At 44.4% G+C, this 19,005-nt stretch overlaps 20 non-coding genes across 20 annotated transcripts; all 20 read left to right on the top strand.

Annotated features, from left to right (window-relative positions):
• Positions 1–810: 810 nt before the first annotated feature.
• On the top strand, positions 811–883 carry Trnar-ucu (transfer RNA arginine (anticodon UCU)). Its single transcript has one exon. It is a non-coding gene; the product is annotated as a tRNA-Arg (tRNA).
• Positions 884–1,711: 828 nt separating this feature from the next.
• Trnar-ucu (transfer RNA arginine (anticodon UCU)) lies at positions 1,712–1,784 on the top strand. The gene has a single exon. It is a non-coding gene; the product is annotated as a tRNA-Arg (tRNA).
• An 828-nt stretch (positions 1,785–2,612) lies between these two features.
• Positions 2,613–2,685, top strand: Trnar-ucu (transfer RNA arginine (anticodon UCU)). Its single transcript has one exon. It is a non-coding gene; the product is annotated as a tRNA-Arg (tRNA).
• An 828-nt stretch (positions 2,686–3,513) lies between these two features.
• Positions 3,514–3,586, top strand: Trnar-ucu (transfer RNA arginine (anticodon UCU)). Its single transcript has one exon. It is a non-coding gene; the product is annotated as a tRNA-Arg (tRNA).
• Positions 3,587–4,414: 828 nt separating this feature from the next.
• Positions 4,415–4,487, top strand: Trnar-ucu (transfer RNA arginine (anticodon UCU)). The gene has a single exon. It is a non-coding gene; the product is annotated as a tRNA-Arg (tRNA).
• Positions 4,488–5,315: 828 nt separating this feature from the next.
• On the top strand, positions 5,316–5,388 carry Trnar-ucu (transfer RNA arginine (anticodon UCU)). The gene has a single exon. It is a non-coding gene; the product is annotated as a tRNA-Arg (tRNA).
• Positions 5,389–6,216: 828 nt separating this feature from the next.
• Positions 6,217–6,289, top strand: Trnar-ucu (transfer RNA arginine (anticodon UCU)). The gene has a single exon. It is a non-coding gene; the product is annotated as a tRNA-Arg (tRNA).
• An 828-nt stretch (positions 6,290–7,117) lies between these two features.
• Trnar-ucu (transfer RNA arginine (anticodon UCU)) lies at positions 7,118–7,190 on the top strand. The gene has a single exon. It is a non-coding gene; the product is annotated as a tRNA-Arg (tRNA).
• Positions 7,191–8,018: 828 nt separating this feature from the next.
• Positions 8,019–8,091, top strand: Trnar-ucu (transfer RNA arginine (anticodon UCU)). Its single transcript has one exon. It is a non-coding gene; the product is annotated as a tRNA-Arg (tRNA).
• Positions 8,092–8,919: 828 nt separating this feature from the next.
• On the top strand, positions 8,920–8,992 carry Trnar-ucu (transfer RNA arginine (anticodon UCU)). Its single transcript has one exon. It is a non-coding gene; the product is annotated as a tRNA-Arg (tRNA).
• Positions 8,993–9,820: 828 nt separating this feature from the next.
• On the top strand, positions 9,821–9,893 carry Trnar-ucu (transfer RNA arginine (anticodon UCU)). The gene has a single exon. It is a non-coding gene; the product is annotated as a tRNA-Arg (tRNA).
• Positions 9,894–10,720: 827 nt separating this feature from the next.
• On the top strand, positions 10,721–10,793 carry Trnar-ucu (transfer RNA arginine (anticodon UCU)). Its single transcript has one exon. It is a non-coding gene; the product is annotated as a tRNA-Arg (tRNA).
• Positions 10,794–11,621: 828 nt separating this feature from the next.
• Trnar-ucu (transfer RNA arginine (anticodon UCU)) lies at positions 11,622–11,694 on the top strand. The gene has a single exon. It is a non-coding gene; the product is annotated as a tRNA-Arg (tRNA).
• Positions 11,695–12,522: 828 nt separating this feature from the next.
• Trnar-ucu (transfer RNA arginine (anticodon UCU)) lies at positions 12,523–12,595 on the top strand. The gene has a single exon. It is a non-coding gene; the product is annotated as a tRNA-Arg (tRNA).
• An 828-nt stretch (positions 12,596–13,423) lies between these two features.
• Trnar-ucu (transfer RNA arginine (anticodon UCU)) lies at positions 13,424–13,496 on the top strand. Its single transcript has one exon. It is a non-coding gene; the product is annotated as a tRNA-Arg (tRNA).
• An 828-nt stretch (positions 13,497–14,324) lies between these two features.
• Trnar-ucu (transfer RNA arginine (anticodon UCU)) lies at positions 14,325–14,397 on the top strand. Its single transcript has one exon. It is a non-coding gene; the product is annotated as a tRNA-Arg (tRNA).
• An 827-nt stretch (positions 14,398–15,224) lies between these two features.
• Positions 15,225–15,297, top strand: Trnar-ucu (transfer RNA arginine (anticodon UCU)). The gene has a single exon. It is a non-coding gene; the product is annotated as a tRNA-Arg (tRNA).
• An 828-nt stretch (positions 15,298–16,125) lies between these two features.
• Positions 16,126–16,198, top strand: Trnar-ucu (transfer RNA arginine (anticodon UCU)). Its single transcript has one exon. It is a non-coding gene; the product is annotated as a tRNA-Arg (tRNA).
• An 828-nt stretch (positions 16,199–17,026) lies between these two features.
• Trnar-ucu (transfer RNA arginine (anticodon UCU)) lies at positions 17,027–17,099 on the top strand. Its single transcript has one exon. It is a non-coding gene; the product is annotated as a tRNA-Arg (tRNA).
• A 1,730-nt stretch (positions 17,100–18,829) lies between these two features.
• On the top strand, positions 18,830–18,903 carry Trnar-ucu (transfer RNA arginine (anticodon UCU)). The gene has a single exon. It is a non-coding gene; the product is annotated as a tRNA-Arg (tRNA).
• Positions 18,904–19,005: the final 102 nt, after the last annotated feature.

The following is a 19,005-nucleotide window of genomic DNA, read 5'->3' as shown; positions in this document are numbered from 1 at the left end:
GTGCTGAAGACGACATTGGTATTGGAACATGGGTGACCACTAGCGTGTTCGAGAGACAGCAATCGTTGTGTACTCAGCAGTATGATACAGATTGTTTACGTTTCATACGCAAGTAAATTTCTCGAAATTCTGTTATCCTGCATGGTATATTATGTCAAAGGGCACATACCTTTTTCGAAACGTGCCTGTTAGCAGGTTTTTTTCTTGTGAGACCAGTTGTCTCACCTTCAAAGGCCTATGCATGACGATCAGAGAGTCTTCACTCGGTACTGCAATGGCGGTAAAAGCACGCTGCCCCGAATTCTCCGTACAGGTAACTGTACATCCGTGACACGACGCCACTGAGGGCGGTTCATGAGAGATTAACAAGTGCAGCTACTCTGACAGCCAACGTGTGTGACTGATCGCACAGTATTTCCAGTGCAGCGTATTCCACTTCTTGGCTCGCTGCTGTTCTGAAGACTGCAATTCACTTTCATCTGAAAGCAACGCACGATAACGACTCCAGAGCACCGACGTGTTGCTATGATTGCGTCTAATATCTTTGTCGATACATGAAGTGTAAGAATAAGTATGTATACGACAAATAGAGCGATACAGCGCTGTTTCCCATCTGTTGCATGAATAGTGATTTTTTTCAGCCCAATTGCTTCAGAAAATAAGAATGTTGGCGTAACAAGTAGAATGCATATACAAGTGTTGTAAAAAAGTGCGAATGAGTGTGTGTGAACTGAACAGAGACTTGAAAGGCAGGTATCAATTGCCATTTCTTAGAGATTTATTTAGACTGCTAGAAAACACTAGCCCAGCGTCCCTTTGGCGCAGAGGATAGCGCGTTGGACTTCTAATCCAAAGGTCGTGGGTTCGATCCCCACAAGGGATGGGCAATTTTTAGAAACACGTGCTGAAGACGACATTGGTATTGAAACATGGGTGACCACTAGCGTGTTCGAGAGACAGCGATCGTTGTGTACTCAGCAGTATGATACAGATTGTTTAAGTTTCATACGCAAGTAAATTTCTCGAAATTCTGTTATCCTGCATGGTATATTATGTCAAAGGGCACATACCTTTTTCGAAACGTGCCTGTTAGCAGGATTTTTTCTTGTGAGACCAGTTGTCTCACCTTCAAAGGCCTATGCATGACGATCAGAGAGTCTTCACTCGGTACTGCAATGGCGGTAAAAGCACGCTGCCCCGAATTCTCCGTACAGGTAACTGTACATCCGTGACACGACGCCACTGAGGGCGGTTCATGAGAGATTAACAAGTGCAGCTACTCTGAGAGCCAACGTGTGTGACTGATCGCACAGTATTTCCAGTGCAGCGTATTCCACTTCTTGGCTCGCTGCTGTTCTGAAGACTGCAATTCACTTTCATCTGAAAGCAACGCACGATAACGACCCCAGAGCACCGACGTGTTGCTATGATTGCGTCTAATATCTTTGTCGATACATGAAGTGTAAGAATAAGTATGTATACGACAAATAGAGCGATACAGCGCTGTTTCCCATCTGTTGCATGAATAGTGATTTTTCTCAGCCCAATTGCTTCAGAAAATAAGAATGTTGGCGTAACAAGTAGAATGCATATACAAGTGTTGTAAAAAAGTGCGAATGAGTGTGTGTGAACTGAACAGAGACTTGAAAGGCAGGTATCAATTGCCATTTCTTAGAGATTTATTTAGACTGCTAGAAAACACTAGCCCAGCGTCCCTTCGGCGCAGAGGATAGCGCGTTGGACTTCTAATCCAAAGGTCGTGGGTTCGATCCCCACAAGGGATGGGCAATTTTTAGAAACACGTGCTGAAGACGACATTGGTATTGGAACATGGGTGACCACTAGCGTGTTCGAGAGACAGCGATCGTTGTGTACTCAGCAGTATGATACAGATTGTTTACGTTTCATACGCAAGTAAATTTCTCGAAATTCTGTTATCCTGCATGGTATATTATGTCAAAGGGCACATACCTTTTTCGAAACGTGCCTGTTAGCAGGTTTTTTTCTTGTGAGACCAGTTGTCTCACCTTCAAAGGCCTATGCATGACGATCAGAGAGTCTTCACTCGGTACTGCAATGGCGGTAAAAGCACGCTGCCCCGAATTCTCCGTACAGGTAACTGTACATCCGTGACACGACGCCACTGAGGGCGGTTCATGAGAGATTAACAAGTGCAGCTACTCTGAGAGCCAACGTGTGTGACTGATCGCACAGTATTTCCAGTGCAGCGTATTCCACTTCTTGGCTCGCTGCTGTTCTGAAGACTGCAATTCACTTTCATCTGAAAGCAACGCACGATAACGACCCCAGAGCACCTACGTGTTGCTATGATTGCGTCTAATATCTTTGTCGATACATGAAGTGTAAGAATAAGTATGTATACGACAAATAGAGCGATACAGCGCTGTTTCCCATCTGTTGGATGAATAGTGATTTTTCTCAGCCCAATTGCTTCAGAAAATAAGAATGTTGGCGTAACAAGTAGAATGCATATACAAGTGTTGTAAAAAAGTGCGAATGAGTGTGTGTGAACTGAACAGAGACTTGAAAGGCAGGTATCAATTGCCATTTCTTAGAGATTTATTTAGACTGCTAGAAAACACTAGCCCAGCGTCCCTTTGGCGCAGAGGATAGCGCGTTGGACTTCTAATCCAAAGGTCGTGGGTTCGATCCCCACAAGGGATGGGCAATTTTTAGAAACACGTGCTGAAGACGACATTGGTATTGGAACATGGGTGACCACTAGCGTGTTCGAGAGACAGCAATCGTTGTGTACTCAGCAGTATGATACAGATTGTTTACGTTTCATACGCAAGTAAATTTCTCGAAATTCTGTTATCCTGCATGGTATATTATGTCAAAGGGCACATACCTTTTTCGAAACGTGCCTGTTAGCAGGTTTTTTTCTTCTGAGACCAGTTGTCTCACCTTCAAAGGCCTATGCATGACGATCAGAGAGCCTTCACTCGGTACTGCAATGGCGGTAAAAGCTCGCTGCCCCGAATTCTCCGTACAGGTAACTGTACATCCGTGACACGACGCCACTGAGGGCGGTTCATGAGAGATTAACAAGTGCAGCTACTCTGACAGCCAACGTGTGTGACTGATCGCACAGTATTTCCAGTGCAGCGTATTCCACTTCTTGGCTCGCTGCTGTTCTGAAGACTGCAATTCACTTTCATCTGAAAGCAACGCACGATAACGACCCCAGAGCACCGACGTGTTGCTATGATTGCGTCTAATATCTTTGTCGATACATGAAGTGTAAGAATAAGTATGTATACGACAAATAGAGCGATACAGCGCTGTTTCCCATCTGTTGCATGAATAGTGATTTTTCTCAGCCCAATTGCTTCAGAAAATAAGAATGTTGGCGTAACAAGTAGAATGCATATACAAGTGTTGTAAAAAAGTGCGAATGAGTGTGTGTGAACTGAACAGAGACTTGAAAGGCAGGTATCAATTGCCATTTCTTAGAGATTTATTTAGACTGCTAGAAAACACTAGCCCAGCGTCCCTTTGGCGCAGAGGATAGCGCGTTGGACTTCTAATCCAAAGGTCGTGGGTTCGATCCCCACAAGGGATGGGCAATTTTTAGAAACACGTGCTGAAGACGACATTGGTATTGGAACATGGGTGATCACTAGCGTGTTCGAGAGACAGCGATCGTTGTGTACTCAGCAGTATGATACAGATTGTTTACGTTTCATACGCAAGTAAATTTCTCGAAATTCTGTTATCCTGCATGGTATATTATGTCAAAGGGCACATACCTTTTTCGAAACGTGCCTGTTAGCAGGTTTTTTTCTTGTGAGACCAGTTGTCCCACCTTCAAAGGCCTATGCATGACGATCAGAGAGTCTTCACTCGGTACTGCAATGGCGGTAAAAGCACGCTGCCCCGAATTCTCCGTACAGGTAACTGTACATCCGTGACACGACGCCACTGAGGGCGGTTCATGAGAGATTAACAAGTGCAGCTACTCTGAGAGCCAACGTGTGTGACTGATCGCACAGTATTTCCAGTGCAGCGTATTCCACTTCTTGGCTCGCTGCTGTTCTGAAGACTGCAATTCACTTTCATCTGAAAGCAACGCACGATAACGACCCCAGAGCACCGACGTGTTGCTATGATTGCGTCTAATATCTTTGTCGATACATGAAGTGTAAGAATAAGTATGTATACGACAAATAGAGCGATACAGCGCTGTTTCCCATCTGTTGGATGAATAGTGATTTTTCTCAGCCCAATTGCTTCAGAAAATAAGAATGTTGGCGTAACAAGTAGAATGCATATACAAGTGTTGTAAAAAAGTGCGAATGAGTGTGTGTGAACTGAACAGAGACTTGAAAGGCAGGTATCAATTGCCATTTCTTAGAGATTTATTTAGACTGCTAGAAAACACTAGCCCAGCGTCCCTTTGGCGCAGAGGATAGCGCGTTGGACTTCTAATCCAAAGGTCGTGGGTTCGATCCCCACAAGGGATGGGCAATTTTTAGAAACACGTGCTGAAGACGACATTGGTATTGAAACATGGGTGACCACTAGCGTGTTCGAGAGACAGCGATCGTTGTGTACTCAGCAGTATGATACAGATTGTTTACGTTTCATACGCAAGTAAATTTCTCGAAATTCTGTTATCCTGCATGGTATATTATGTCAAAGGGCACATACCTTTTTCGAAACGTGCCTGTTAGCAGGTTTTTTTCTTGTGAGACCAGTTGTCTCACCTTCAAAGGCCTATGCATGACGATCAGAGAGTCTTCACTCGGTACTGCAATGGCGGTAAAAGCACGCTGCCCCGAATTCTCCGTACAGGTAACTGTACATCCGTGACACGACGCCACTGAGGGCGGTTCATGAGAGATTAACAAGTGCAGCTACTCTGACAGCCAACGTGTGTGACTGATCGCACAGTATTTCCAGTGCAGCGTATTCCACTTCTTGGCTCGCTGCTGTTCTGAAGACTGCAATTCACGTTCATCTGAAAGCAACGCACGATAACGACCCCAGAGCACCGACGTGTTGCTATGATTGCGTCTAATATCTTTGTCGATACATGAAGTGTAAGAATAAGTATGTATACGACAAATAGAGCGATACAGCGCTGTTTCCCATCTGTTGCATGAATAGTGATTTTTTTCAGCCCAATTGCTTCAGAAAATAAGAATGTTGGCGTAACAAGTAGAATGCATATACAAGTGTTGTAAAAAAGTGCGAATGAGTGTGTGTGAACTGAACAGAGACTTGAAAGGCAGGTATCAATTGCCATTTCTTAGAGATTTATTTAGACTGCTAGAAAACACTAGCCCAGCGTCCCTTTGGCGCAGAGGATAGCGCGTTGGACTTCTAATCCAAAGGTCGTGGGTTCGATCCCCACAAGGGATGGGCAATTTTTAGAAACACGTGCTGAAGACGACATTGGTATTGAAACATGGGTGACCACTAGCGTGTTCGAGAGACAGCGATCGTTGTGTACTCAGCAGTATGATACAGATTGTTTACGTTTCATACGCAAGTAAATTTCTCGAAATTCTGTTATCCTGCATGGTATATTATGTCAAAGGGCACATACCTTTTTCGAAACGTGCCTGTTAGCAGGTTTTTTTCTTGTGAGACCAGTTGTCTCACCTTCAAAGGCCTATGCATGACGATCAGAGAGTCTTCACTCGGTACTGCAATGGCGGTAAAAGCACGCTGCCCCGAATTCTCCGTACAGGTAACTGTACATCCGTGACACGACGCCACTGAGGGCGGTTCATGAGAGATTAACAAGTGCAGCTACTCTGAGAGCCAACGTGTGTGACTGATCGCACAGTATTTCCAGTGCAGCGTATTCCACTTCTTGGCTCGCTGCTGTTCTGAAGACTGCAATTCACTTTCATCTGAAAGCAACGCACGATAACGACCCCAGAGCACCGACGTGTTGCTATGATTGCGTCTAATATCTTTGTCGATACATGAAGTGTAAGAATAAGTATGTATACGACAAATAGAGCGATACAGCGCTGTTTCCCATCTGTTGGATGAATAGTGATTTTTCTCAGCCCAATTGCTTCAGAAAATAAGAATGTTGGCGTAACAAGTAGAATGCATATACAAGTGTTGTAAAAAAGTGCGAATGAGTGTGTGTGAACTGAACAGAGACTTGCAAGGCAGGTATCAATTGCCATTTCTTAGAGATTTATTTAGACTGCTAGAAAACACTAGCCCAGCGTCCCTTTGGCGCAGAGGATAGCGCGTTGGACTTCTAATCCAAAGGTCGTGGGTTCGATCCCCACAAGGGATGGGCAATTTTTAGAAACACGTGCTGAAGACGACATTGGTATTGAAACATGGGTGACCACTAGCGTGTTCGAGAGACAGCGATCGTTGTGTACTCAGCAGTATGATACAGATTGTTTACGTTTCATACGCAAGTAAATTTCTCGAAATTCTGTTATCCTGCATGGTATATTATGTCAAAGGGCACATACCTTTTTCGAAACGTGCCTGTTAGCAGGTTTTTTTCTTGTGAGACCAGTTGTCTCACCTTCAAAGGCCTATGCATGACGATCAGAGAGTCTTCACTCGGTACTGCAATGGCGGTAAAAGCACGCTGCCCCGAATTCTCCGTACAGGTAACTGTACATCCGTGACACGACGCCACTGAGGGCGGTTCATGAGAGATTAACAAGTGCAGCTACTCTGAGAGCCAACGTGTGTGACTGATCGCACAGTATTTCCAGTGCAGCGTATTCCACATCTTGGCTCGCTGCTGTTCTGAAGACTGCAATTCACTTTCATCTGAAAGCAACGCACGATAACGACCCCAGAGCACCGACGTGTTGCTATGATTGCGTCTAATATCTTTGTCGATACATGAAGTGTAAGAATAAGTATGTATACGACAAATAGAGCGATACAGCGCTGTTTCCCATCTGTTGCATGAATAGTGATTTTTTTCAGCCCAATTGCTTCAGAAAATAAGAATGTTGGCGTAACAAGTAGAATGCATATACAAGTGTTGTAAAAAAGTGCGAATGAGTGTGTGTGAACTGAACAGAGACTTGAAAGGCAGGTATCAATTGCCATTTCTTAGAGATTTATTTAGACTGCTAGAAAACACTAGCCCAGCGTCCCTTTGGCGCAGAGGATAGCGCGTTGGACTTCTAATCCAAAGGTCGTGGGTTCGATCCCCACAAGGGATGGGCAATTTTTAGAAACACGTGCTGAAGACGACATTGGTATTGGAACATGGGTGACCACTAGCGTGTTCGAGAGACAGCAATCGTTGTGTACTCAGCAGTATGATACAGATTGTTTACGTTTCATACGCAAGTAAATTTCTCGAAATTCTGTTATCCTGCATGGTATATTATGTCAAAGGGCACATACCTTTTTCGAAACGTGCCTGTTAGCAGGTTTTTTTCTTGTGAGACCAGTCGTCTCACCTTCAAAGGCCTATGCATGACGATCAGAGAGTCTTCACTCGGTACTGCAATGGCGGTAAAAGCACGCTGCCCCGAATTCTCCATACAGGTAACTGTACATCCGTGACACGACGCCACTGAGGGCGGTTCATGAGAGATTAACGAGTGCAGCTACTCTGACAGCCAACGTGTGTGACTGATCGCACAGTATTTCCAGTGCAGCGTATTCCACTTCTTGGCTCGCTGCTGTTCTGAAGACTGCAATTCACTTTCATCTGAAAGCAACGCACGATAACGACCCCAGAGCACCGACGTGTTGCTATGATTGCGTCTAATATCTTTGTCGATACATGAAGTGTAAGAATAAGTATGTATACGACAAATAGAGCGATACAGCGCTGTTTCCCATCTGTTGCATGAATAGTGATTTTTTTCAGCCCAATTGCTTCAGAAAATAAGAATGTTGGCGTAACAAGTAGAATGCATATACAAGTGTTGTAAAAAAGTGCGAATGAGTGTGTGTGAACTGAACAGAGACTTGAAAGGCAGGTATCAATTGCCATTTCTTAGAGATTTATTTAGACTGCTAGAAAACACTAGCCCAGCGTCCCTTTGGCGCAGAGGATAGCGCGTTGGACTTCTAATCCAAAGGTCGTGGGTTCGATCCCCACAAGGGATGGGCAATTTTTAGAAACACGTGCTGAAGACGACATTGGTATTGAAACATGGGTGACCACTAGCGTGTTCGAGAGACAGCGATCGTTGTGTACTCAGCAGTATGATACAGATTGTTTACGTTTCATACGCAAGTAAATTTCTCGAAATTCTGTTATCCTGCATGGTATATTATGTCAAAGGGCACATACCTTTTTCGAAACGTGCCTGTTAGCAGGTTTTTTTCTTGTGAGACCAGTTGTCTCACCTTCAAAGGCCTATGCATGACGATCAGAGAGTCTTCACTCGGTACTGCAATGGCGGTAAAAGCACGCTGCCCCGAATTCTCCGTACAGGTAACTGTACATCCGTGACACGACGCCACTGAGGGCGGTTCATGAGAGATTAACAAGTGCAGCTACTCTGAGAGCCAACGTGTGTGACTGATCGCACAGTATTTCCAGTGCAGCGTATTCCACTTCTTGGCTCGCTGCTGTTCTGAAGACTGCAATTCACTTTCATCTGAAAGCAACGCACGATAACGACCCCAGAGCACCGACGTGTTGCTATGATTGCGTCTAATATCTTTGTCGATACATGAAGTGTAAGAATAAGTATGTATACGACAAATAGAGCGATACAGCGCTGTTTCCCATCTGTTGCATGAATAGTGATTTTTTTCAGCCCAATTGCTTCAGAAAATAAGAATGTTGGCGTAACAAGTAGAATGCATATACAAGTGTTGTAAAAAAGTGCGAATGAGTGTGTGTGAACTGAACAGAGACTTGAAAGGCAGGTATCAATTGCCATTTCTTAGAGATTTATTTAGACTGCTAGAAAACACTAGCCCAGCGTCCCTTTGGCGCAGAGGATAGCGCGTTGGACTTCTAATCCAAAGGTCGTGGGTTCGATCCCCACAAGGGATGGGCAATTTTTAGAAACACGTGCTGAAGACGACATTGGTATTGGAACATGGGTGACCACTAGCGTGTTCGAGAGACAGCGATCGTTGTGTACTCAGCAGTATGATACAGATTGTTTACGTTTCATACGCAAGTAAATTTCTCGAAATTCTGTTATCCTGCATGGTATATTATGTCAAAGGGCACATACCTTTTTCGAAACGTGCCTGTTAGCAGGTTTTTTTCTTGTGAGACCAGTTGTCCCACCTTCAAAGGCCTATGCATGACGATCAGAGAGTCTTCACTCGGTACTGCAATGGCGGTAAAAGCACGCTGCCCCGAATTCTCCATACAGGTAACTGTACATCCGTGACACGACGCCACTGAGGGCGGTTCATGAGAGATTAACAAGTGCAGCTACTCTGACAGCCAACGTGTGTGACTGATCGCACAGTATTTCCAGTGCAGCGTATTCCACTTCTTGGCTCGCTGCTGTTCTGAAGACTGCAATTCACTTTCATCTGAAAGCAACGCACGATAACGACCCCAGAGCACCGACGTGTTGCTATGATTGCGTCTAATATCTTTGTCGATACATGAAGTGTAAGAATAAGTATGTATACGACAAATAGAGCGATACAGCGCTGTTTCCCATCTGTTGGATGAATAGTGATTTTTCTCAGCCCAATTGCTTCAGAAAATAAGAATGTTGGCGTAACAAGTAGAATGCATATACAAGTGTTGTAAAAAAGTGCGAATGAGTGTGTGTGAACTGAACAGAGACTTGAAAGGCAGGTATCAATTGCCATTTCTTAGAGATTTATTTAGACTGCTAGAGAACACTAGCCCAGCGTCCGTTTGGCGCAGAGGATAGCGCGTTGGACTTCTAAACCAAAGGTCGTGGGTTCGATCCCCACAAGGGATGGGCAATTTTTAGAAACACGTGCTGAAGACGACATTGGTATTGAAACATGGGTGACCACTAGCGTGTTCGAGAGACAGCGATCGTTGTGTACTCAGCAGTATGATACAGATTGTTTACGTTTCATACGCAAGTAAATTTCTCGAAATTCTGTTATCCTGCATGGTATATTATGTCAAAGGGCACATACCTTTTTCGAAACGTGCCTGTTAGCAGGTTTTTTTCTTGTGAGACCAGTTGTCTCACCTTCAAAGGCCTATGCATGACGATCAGAGAGTCTTCACTCGGTACTGCAATGGCGGTAAAAGCACGCTGCCCCGAATTCTCCGTACAGGTAACTGTACATCCGTGACACGACGCCACTGAGGGCGGTTCATGAGAGATTAACAAGTGCAGCTACTCTGAGAGCCAACGTGTGTGACTGATCGCACAGTATTTCCAGTGCAGCGTATTCCACATCTTGGCTCGCTGCTGTTCTGAAGACTGCAATTCACTTTCATCTGAAAGCAACGCACGATAACGACCCCAGAGCACCGACGTGTTGCTATGATTGCGTCTAATATCTTTGTCGATACATGAAGTGTAAGAATAAGTATGTATACGACAAATAGAGCGATACAGCGCTGTTTCCCATCTGTTGCAAGAATAGTGATTTTTTTCAGCCCAATTGCTTCAGAAAATAAGAATGTTGGCGTACAAGTAGAATGCATATACAAGTGTTGTAAAAAAGTGCGAATGAGTGTGTGTGAACTGAACAGAGACTTGAAAGGCAGGTATCAATTGCCATTTCTTAGAGATTTATTTAGACTGCTAGAAAACACTAGCCCAGCGTCCCTTTGGCGCAGAGGATAGCGCGTTGGACTTCTAATCCAAAGGTCGTGGGTTCGATCCCCACAAGGGATGGGCAATTTTTAGAAACACGTGCTGAAGACGACATTGGTATTGGAACATGGGTGACCACTAGCGTGTTCGAGAGACAGCAATCGTTGTGTACTCAGCAGTATGATACAGATTGTTTACGTTTCATACGCAAGTAAATTTCTCGAAATTCTGTTATCCTGCATGGTATATTATGTCAAAGGGCACATACCTTTTTCGAAACGTGCCTGTTAGCAGGTTTTTTTCTTGTGAGACCAGTTGTCTCACCTTCAAAGGCCTATGCATGACGATCAGAGAGTCTTCACTCGGTACTGCAATGGCGGTAAAAGCTCGCTGCCCCGAATTCTCCGTACAGGTAACTGTACATCCGTGACACGACGCCACTGAGGGCGGTTCATGAGAGATTAACAAGTGCAGCTACTCTGAGAGCCAACGTGTGTGACTGATCGCACAGTATTTCCAGTGCAGCGTATTCCACTTCTTGGCTCGCTGCTGTTCTGAAGACTGCAATTCACTTTCATCTGAAAGCAACGCACGATAACGACCCCAGAGCACCGACGTGTTGCTATGATTGCGTCTAATATCTTTGTCGATACATGAAGTGTAAGAATAAGTATGTATACGACAAATAGAGCGATACAGCGCTGTTTCCCATCTGTTGCATGAATAGTGATTTTTTTCAGCCCAATTGCTTCAGAAAATAAGAATGTTGGCGTAACAAGTAGAATGCATATACAAGTGTTGTAAAAAAGTGCGAATGAGTGTGTGTGAACTGAACAGAGACTTGAAAGGCAGGTATCAATTGCCATTTCTTAGAGATTTATTTAGACTGCTAGAAAACACTAGCCCAGCGTCCCTTTGGCGCAGAGGATAGCGCGTTGGACTTCTAATCCAAAGGTCGTGGGTTCGATCCCCACAAGGGATGGGCAGTTTTTAGAAACACGTGCTGAAGACGACATTGGTATTGAAACATGGGTGACCACTAGCGTGTTCGAGAGACAGCGATCGTTGTGTACTCAGCAGTATGATACAGATTGTTTACGTTTCATACGCAAGTAAATTTCTCGAAATTCTGTTATCCTGCATGGTATATTATGTCAAAGGGCACATACCTTTTTCGAAACGTGCCTGTTAGCAGGTTTTTTTCTTGTGAGACCAGTTGTCTCACCTTCAAAGGCCTATGCATGACGATCAGAGAGTCTTCACTCGGTACTGCAATGGCGGTAAAAGCACGCTGCCCCGAATTCTCCGTACAGGTAACTGTACATCCGTGACACGACGCCACTGAGGGCGGTTCATGACAGATTAACAAGTGCAGCTACTCTGAGAGCCAACGTGTGTGACTGATCGCACAGTATTTCCAGTGCAGCGTATTCCACTTCTTGGCTCGCTGCTGTTCTGAAGACTGCAATTCACTTTCATCTGAAAGCAACGCACGATAACGACCCCAGAGCACCGACGTGTTGCTATGATTGCGTCTAATATCTTTGTCGATACATGAAGTGTAAGAATAAGTATGTATACGACAAATAGAGCGATACAGCGCTGTTTCCCATCTGTTGCATGAATAGTGATTTTTTTCAGCCCAATTGCTTCAGAAAATAAGAATGTTGGCGTAACAAGTAGAATGCATATACAAGTGTTGTAAAAAAGTGCGAATGAGTGTGTGTGAACTGAACAGAGACTTGAAAGGCAGGTATCAATTGCCATTTCTTAGAGATTTATTTAGACAGCTAGAAAACACTAGCCCAGCGTCCGTTTGGCGCAGAGGATAGCGCGTTGGACTTCTAATCCAAAGGTCGTGGGTTCGATCCCCACAAGGGATGGGCAATTTTTAGAAACACGTGCTGAAGACGACATTGGTATTGGAACATGGGTGACCACTAGCGTGTTCGAGAGACAGCGATCGTTGTGTACTCAGCAGTATGATACAGATTGTTTACGTTTCATACGCAAGTAAATTTCTCGAAATTCTGTTATCCTGCATGGTATATTATGTCAAAGGGCACATACCTTTTTCGAAACGTGCCTGTTAGCAGGTTTTTTTCTTGTGAGACAAGTTGTCCCACCTTCAAAAGCCTATGCATGACGATCAGAGAGTCTTCACTCGGTACTGCAATGGCGGTAAAAGCACGCTGCCCCGAATTCTCCGTACAGGTAACTGTACATCCGTGACACGACGCCACTGAGGGCGGTTCATGAGAGATTAACAAGTGCAGCTACTCTGAGAGCCAACGTGTGTGACTGATCGCACAGTATTTCCAGTGCAGCGTATTCCACATCTTGGCTCGCTGCTGTTCTGAAGACTGCAATTCACTTTCATCTGAAAGCAACGCACGATAACGACCCCAGAGCACCGACGTGTTGCTATGATTTCGTCTAATATCTTTGTCGATACATGAAGTGTAAGAATAAGTATGTATACGACAAATAGAGCGATACAGCGCTGTTTCCCATCTGTTGCATGAATAGTGATTTTTTTCAGCCCAATTGCTTCAGAAAATAAGAATGTTGGCGTAACAAGTAGAATGCATATACAAGTGTTGTAAAAAAGTGCGAATGAGTGTGTGTGAACTGAACAGAGACTTGAAAGGCAGGTATCAATTGCCATTTCTTAGAGATTTATTTAGACTGCTAGAAAACACTAGCCCAGCGTCCCTTTGGCGCAGAGGATAGCGCGTTGGACTTCTAATCCAAAGGTCGTGGGTTCGATCCCCACAAGGGATGGGCAATTTTTAGAAACACGTGCTGAAGACGACATTGGTATTGGAACATGGGTGACCACTAGCGTGTTCGAGAGACAGCAATCGTTGTGTACTCAGCAGTATGATACAGATTGTTTACGTTTCATACGCAAGTAAATTTCTCGAAATTCTGTTATCCTGCAAGGTATATTATGTCAAAGGGCACATACCTTTTTCGAAACGTGCCTGTTAGCAGGTTTTTTTCTTGTGAGACCAGTTGTCTCACCTTCAAAGGCCTATGCATGACGATCAGAGAGTCTTCACTCGGTACTGCAATGGCGGTAAAAGCTCGCTGCCCCGAATTCTCCGTACAGGTAACTGTACATCCGTGACACGACGCCACTGAGGGCGGTTCATGAGAGATTAACAAGTGCAGCTACTCTGACAGCCAACGTGTGTGACTGATCGCACAGTATTTCCAGTGCAGCGTATTCCACTTCTTGGCTCGCTGCTGTTCTGAAGACTGCAATTCACTTTCATCTGAAAGCAACGCACGATAACGACCCCAGAGCACCGACGTGTTGCTATGATTGCGTCTAATATCTTTGTCGATACATGAAGTGTAAGAATAAGTATGTATACGACAAATAGAGCGATACAGCGCTGTTTCCCATCTGTTGCATGAATAGTGATTTTTTTCAGCCCAATTGCTTCAGAAAATAAGAATGTTGGCGTAACAAGTAGAATGCATATACAAGTGTTGTAAAAAAGTGCGAATGAGTGTGTGTGAACTGAACAGAGACTTGAAAGGCAGGTATCAATTGCCATTTCTTAGAGATTTATTTAGACTGCTAGAAAACACTAGCCCAGCGTCCCTTTGGCGCAGAGGATAGCGCGTTGGACTTCTAATCCAAAGGTCGTGGGTTCGATCCCCACAAGGGATGGGCAATTTTTAGAAACACGTGCTGAAGACGACATTGGTATTGGAACATGGGTGACCACTAGCGTGTTCGAGAGACAGCAATCGTTGTGTACTCAGCAGTATGATACAGATTGTTTACGTTTCATACGCAAGTAAATTTCTCGAAATTCTGTTATCCTGCATGGTATATTATGTCAAAGGGCACATACCTTTTTCGAAACGTGCCTGTTAGCAGGTTTTTTTCTTGTGAGACCAGTTGTCTCACCTCAAAGGCCTATGCATGACGATCAGAGAGTCTTCACTCGGTACTGCAATGGCGGTAAAAGCTCGCTGCCCCGAATTCTCCGTACAGGTAACTGTACATCCGTGACACGACGCCACTGAGGGCGGTTCATGAGAGATTAACAAGTGCAGCTACTCTGACAGCCAACGTGTGTGACTGATCGCACAGTATTTCCAGTGCAGCGTATTCCACTTCTTGGCTCGCTGCTGTTCTGAAGACTGCAATTCACTTTCATCTGAAAGCAACGCACGATAACGACCCCAGAGCACCGACGTGTTGCTATGATTGCGTCTAATATCTTTGTCGATACATGAAGTGTAAGAATAAGTATGTATACGACAAATAGAGCGATACAGCGCTGTTTCCCATCTGTTGCATGAATAGTGATTTTTTTCAGCCCAATTGCTTCAGAAAATAAGAATGTTGGCGTAACAAGTAGAATGCATATACAAGTGTTGTAAAAAAGTGCGAATGAGTGTGTGTGAACTGAACAGAGACTTGAAAGGCAGGTATCAATTGCCATTTCTTAGAGATTTATTTAGACTGCTAGTAAACACCAGCCCAGCGTCCCTTTGGCGCAGAGGATAGCGCGTTGGACTTCTAATCCAAAGGTCGTGGGTTCGATCCCCACAAGGGATGGGCAATTTTTAGAAACACGTGCTGAAGACGACATTGGTATTGAAACATGGGTGACCACTAGCGTGTTCGAGAGACAGCGATCGTTGTGTACTCAGCAGTATGATACAGATTGTTTACGTTTCATACGCAAGTAAATTTCTCGAAATTCTGTTATCCTGCATGGTATATTATGTCAAAGGGCACATACCTTTTTCGAAACGTGCCTGTTAGCAGGTTTTTTTCTTGTGAGACCAGTTGTCTCACCTTCAAAGGCCTATGCATGACGATCAGAGAGTCTTCACTCGGTACTGCAATGGCGGTAAAAGCACGCTGCCCCGAATTCTCCGTACAGGTAACTGTACATCCGTGACACGACGCCACTGAGGGCGGTTCATGAGAGATTAACAAGTGCAGCTACTCTGAGAGCCAACGTGTGTGACTGATCGCACAGTATTTCCAGTGCAGCGTATTCCACTTCTTGGCTCGCTGCTGTTCTGAAGACTGCAATTCACTTTCATCTGAAAGCAACGCACGATAACGACCCCAGAGCACCGACGTGTTGCTATGATTGCGTCTAATATCTTTGTCGATACATGAAGTGTAAGAATAAGTATGTATACGACAAATAGAGCGATACAGCGCTGTTTCCCATCTGTTGCATGAATAGTGATTTTTTTCAGCCCAATTGCTTCAGAAAATAAGAATGTTGGCGTAACAAGTAGAATGCATATACAAGTGTTGTAAAAAACTGCGAATGAGTGTGTGTGAACTGAACAGAGACTTGAAAGGCAGGTATCAATTGCCATTTCTTAGAGATTTATTTAGACTGCTAGAAAACACTAGCCCAGCGTCCCTTTGGCGCAGAGGATAGCGCGTTGGACTTCTAATCCAAAGGTCGTGGGTTTGATCCCCACAAGGGATGGGCAATTTTTAGAAACACGTGCTGAAGACGACATTGGTATTGGAACATGGGTGACCACTAGCGTGTTCGAGAGACAGCAATCGTTGTGTACTCAGCAGTATGATACAGATTGTTTACGTTTCATACGCAAGTAAATTTCTCGAAATTCTGTTATCCTGCATGGTATATTATGTCAAAGGGCACATACCTTTTTCGAAACGTGCCTGTTAGCAGGTTTTTTTCTTGTGAGACCAGTTGTCTCACCTTCAAAGGCCTATGCATGACGATCAGAGAGTCTTCACTCGGTACTGCAATGGCGGTAAAAGCTCGCTGCCCCGAATTCTCCGTACAGGTAACTGTACATCCGTGACACGACGCCACTGAGGGCGGTTCATGAGAGATTAACAAGTGCAGCTACTCTGACAGCCAACGTGTGTGACTGATCGCACAGTATTTCCAGTGCAGCGTATTCCACTTCTTGGCTCGCTGCTGTTCTGAAGACTGCAATTCACTTTCATCTGAAAGCAACACACGATAACGACCCCAGAGCACCGACGTGTTGCTATGATTGCGTCTAATATCTTTGTCGATACATGAAGTGTAAGAATAAGTATGTATACGACAAATAGAGCGATACAGCGCTGTTTCCCATCTGTTGCATGAATAGTGATTTTTTTCAGCCCAATTGCTTCAGAAAATAAGAATGTTGGCGTAACAAGTAGAATGCATATACAAGTGTTGTAAAAAAGTGCGAATGAGTGTGTGTGAACTGAACAGAGACTTGAAAGGCAGGTATCAATTGCCATTTCTTAGAGATTTATTTAGACTGCTAGAAAACACTAGCCCAGCGTCCCTTTGGCGCAGAGGATAGCGCGTTGGACTTCTAATCCAAAGGTCGTTGGTTCGATCCCCACAAGGGATGGGCAATTTTTAGAAACACGTGCTGAAGACGACATTGGTATTGGAACATGGGTGACCACTAGCGTGTTCGAGAGACAGCAATCTTTGTGTACTCAGCAGTATGATACAGATTGCTTACGTTTCATACGCAAGTAAATTTCTCGAAATTCTGTTATCCTGCATGGTATATTATGTCAAAGGGCACATACCTTTTTCGAAACGTGCCTGTTAGCAGGTTTTTTTCTTGTGAGACCAGTTGTCTCACCTTCAAAGGCCTATGCATGACGATCAGAGAGTCTTCACTCGGTACTGCAATGGCGGTAAAAGCACGCTGCCCCGAATTCTCCGTACAGGTAACTGTACATCCGTGACACGACGCCACTGAGGGCGGTTCATGAGAGATTAACAAGTGCAGCTACTCTGAGAGCCAACGTGTGTGGCTGATCGCACAGTATTTCCAGTGCAGCGTATTCCACTTCTTGGCTCGCTGCTGTTCTGAAGACTGCAATTCACTTTCATCTGAAAGCAACGCACGATAACGACCCCAGAGCACCGACGTGTTGCTATGATTGCGTCTAATATCTTTGTCGATACATGAAGTGTAAGAATAAGTATGTATACGACAAATAGAGCGATACAGCGCTGTTTCCCATCTGTTGCATGAATAGTGATTTTTTTCAGCCCAATTGCTTCAGAAAATAAGAATGTTGGCGTAACAAGTAGAATGCATATACAAGTGTTGTAAAAAAGTGCGAATGAATGTGTGTGAACTGAACAGAGACTTGAAAGGCAGGTATCAATTGCCATTTCTTAGAGATTTATTTAGACTGCTAGAAAACACAAGCCCAGCGTCCCTTTTTGCGCAGAGGATAGCGCGTTGGACTTCTAATCCAAAGGTCGTTTGTTCGATCCCCACAAGGGATGGGCAATTTTCAGAAACACGTGCTGAAGACGACATTGGTATTGGAACATGGGTGACCACTAGCGTGTTCGAGTGACAGCAATCGTTGTGTACTCAGCAGTATGATACAGATTGTTTACGTTTCATACGCAAGTAAATTTCTCGAAATTCTGTTATCCTGCATGGTATATTATGTCAAAGGGCACATACCTTTTTACACACGCGAGACAGATGTTTTTTTCTTGTGAGACCAGTTGTCTCACCTTCAAAGGCCTATGCATGACGATCAGAGAGTCTCACTCGGTTACTGCAATGGCGGTGGTAAAAGCACGCTGCCCCGAATTCTCCGTACAGGTAACTGTACATCCGTGACACGACGCCACTGAGGGCGGTTCATGACAGATTAACAAGTGCAGCTACTCTGAGAGCCAACGTGTGTGACTGATCGCACAGTATTTCCAGTGCAGCGTATTCCACTTCTTGGCTCGCTGCTGTTCTGAAGACTGCAATTCACTTTCATCTGAAAGCAACGCACGATAACGACCCCAGAGCACCGACGTGTTGCTATGATTGCGTCTAATATCTTTGTCGATACATGAAGTGTAAGAATAAGTATGTATACGACAAATAGAGCGATACAGCGCTGTTTCCCATCTGTTGCATGAATAGTGATTTTTTTCAGCCCAATTGCTTCAGAAAATAAGAATGTTGGCGTAACAAGTAGAATGCATATACAAGTGTTGTAAAAAAGTGCGAATGAGTGTGTGTGAACTGAACAGAGACTTGAAAGGCAGGTATCAATTGCCATTTCTTAGAGATTTATTTAGACTGCTAGAAAACACAAGCCCAGCGTCCCTTTTTGCGCAGAGGATAGCGCGTTGGACTTCTAATCCAAAGGTCGTTGGTTCGATCCCCACAAGGGATGGGCAATTTTTAGAAACACGTGCTGAAGACGACATTGGTATTGGAACATGGGTGACCACTAGCGTGTTCGAGAGACAGCAATCGTTGTGTACTCAGCAGTATG

The sequence above is a fragment of the Schistocerca gregaria genome, chromosome 1 (assembly GCF_023897955.1).
Source record: "Schistocerca gregaria isolate iqSchGreg1 chromosome 1, iqSchGreg1.2, whole genome shotgun sequence".
In the NCBI taxonomy this organism is placed as follows: Eukaryota; Metazoa; Arthropoda; class Insecta; order Orthoptera; family Acrididae; genus Schistocerca; species Schistocerca gregaria.
The sequence above is the reverse complement of the archived record's forward strand: the minus strand, read 5'-3'. Positions and strand labels throughout refer to the sequence as shown.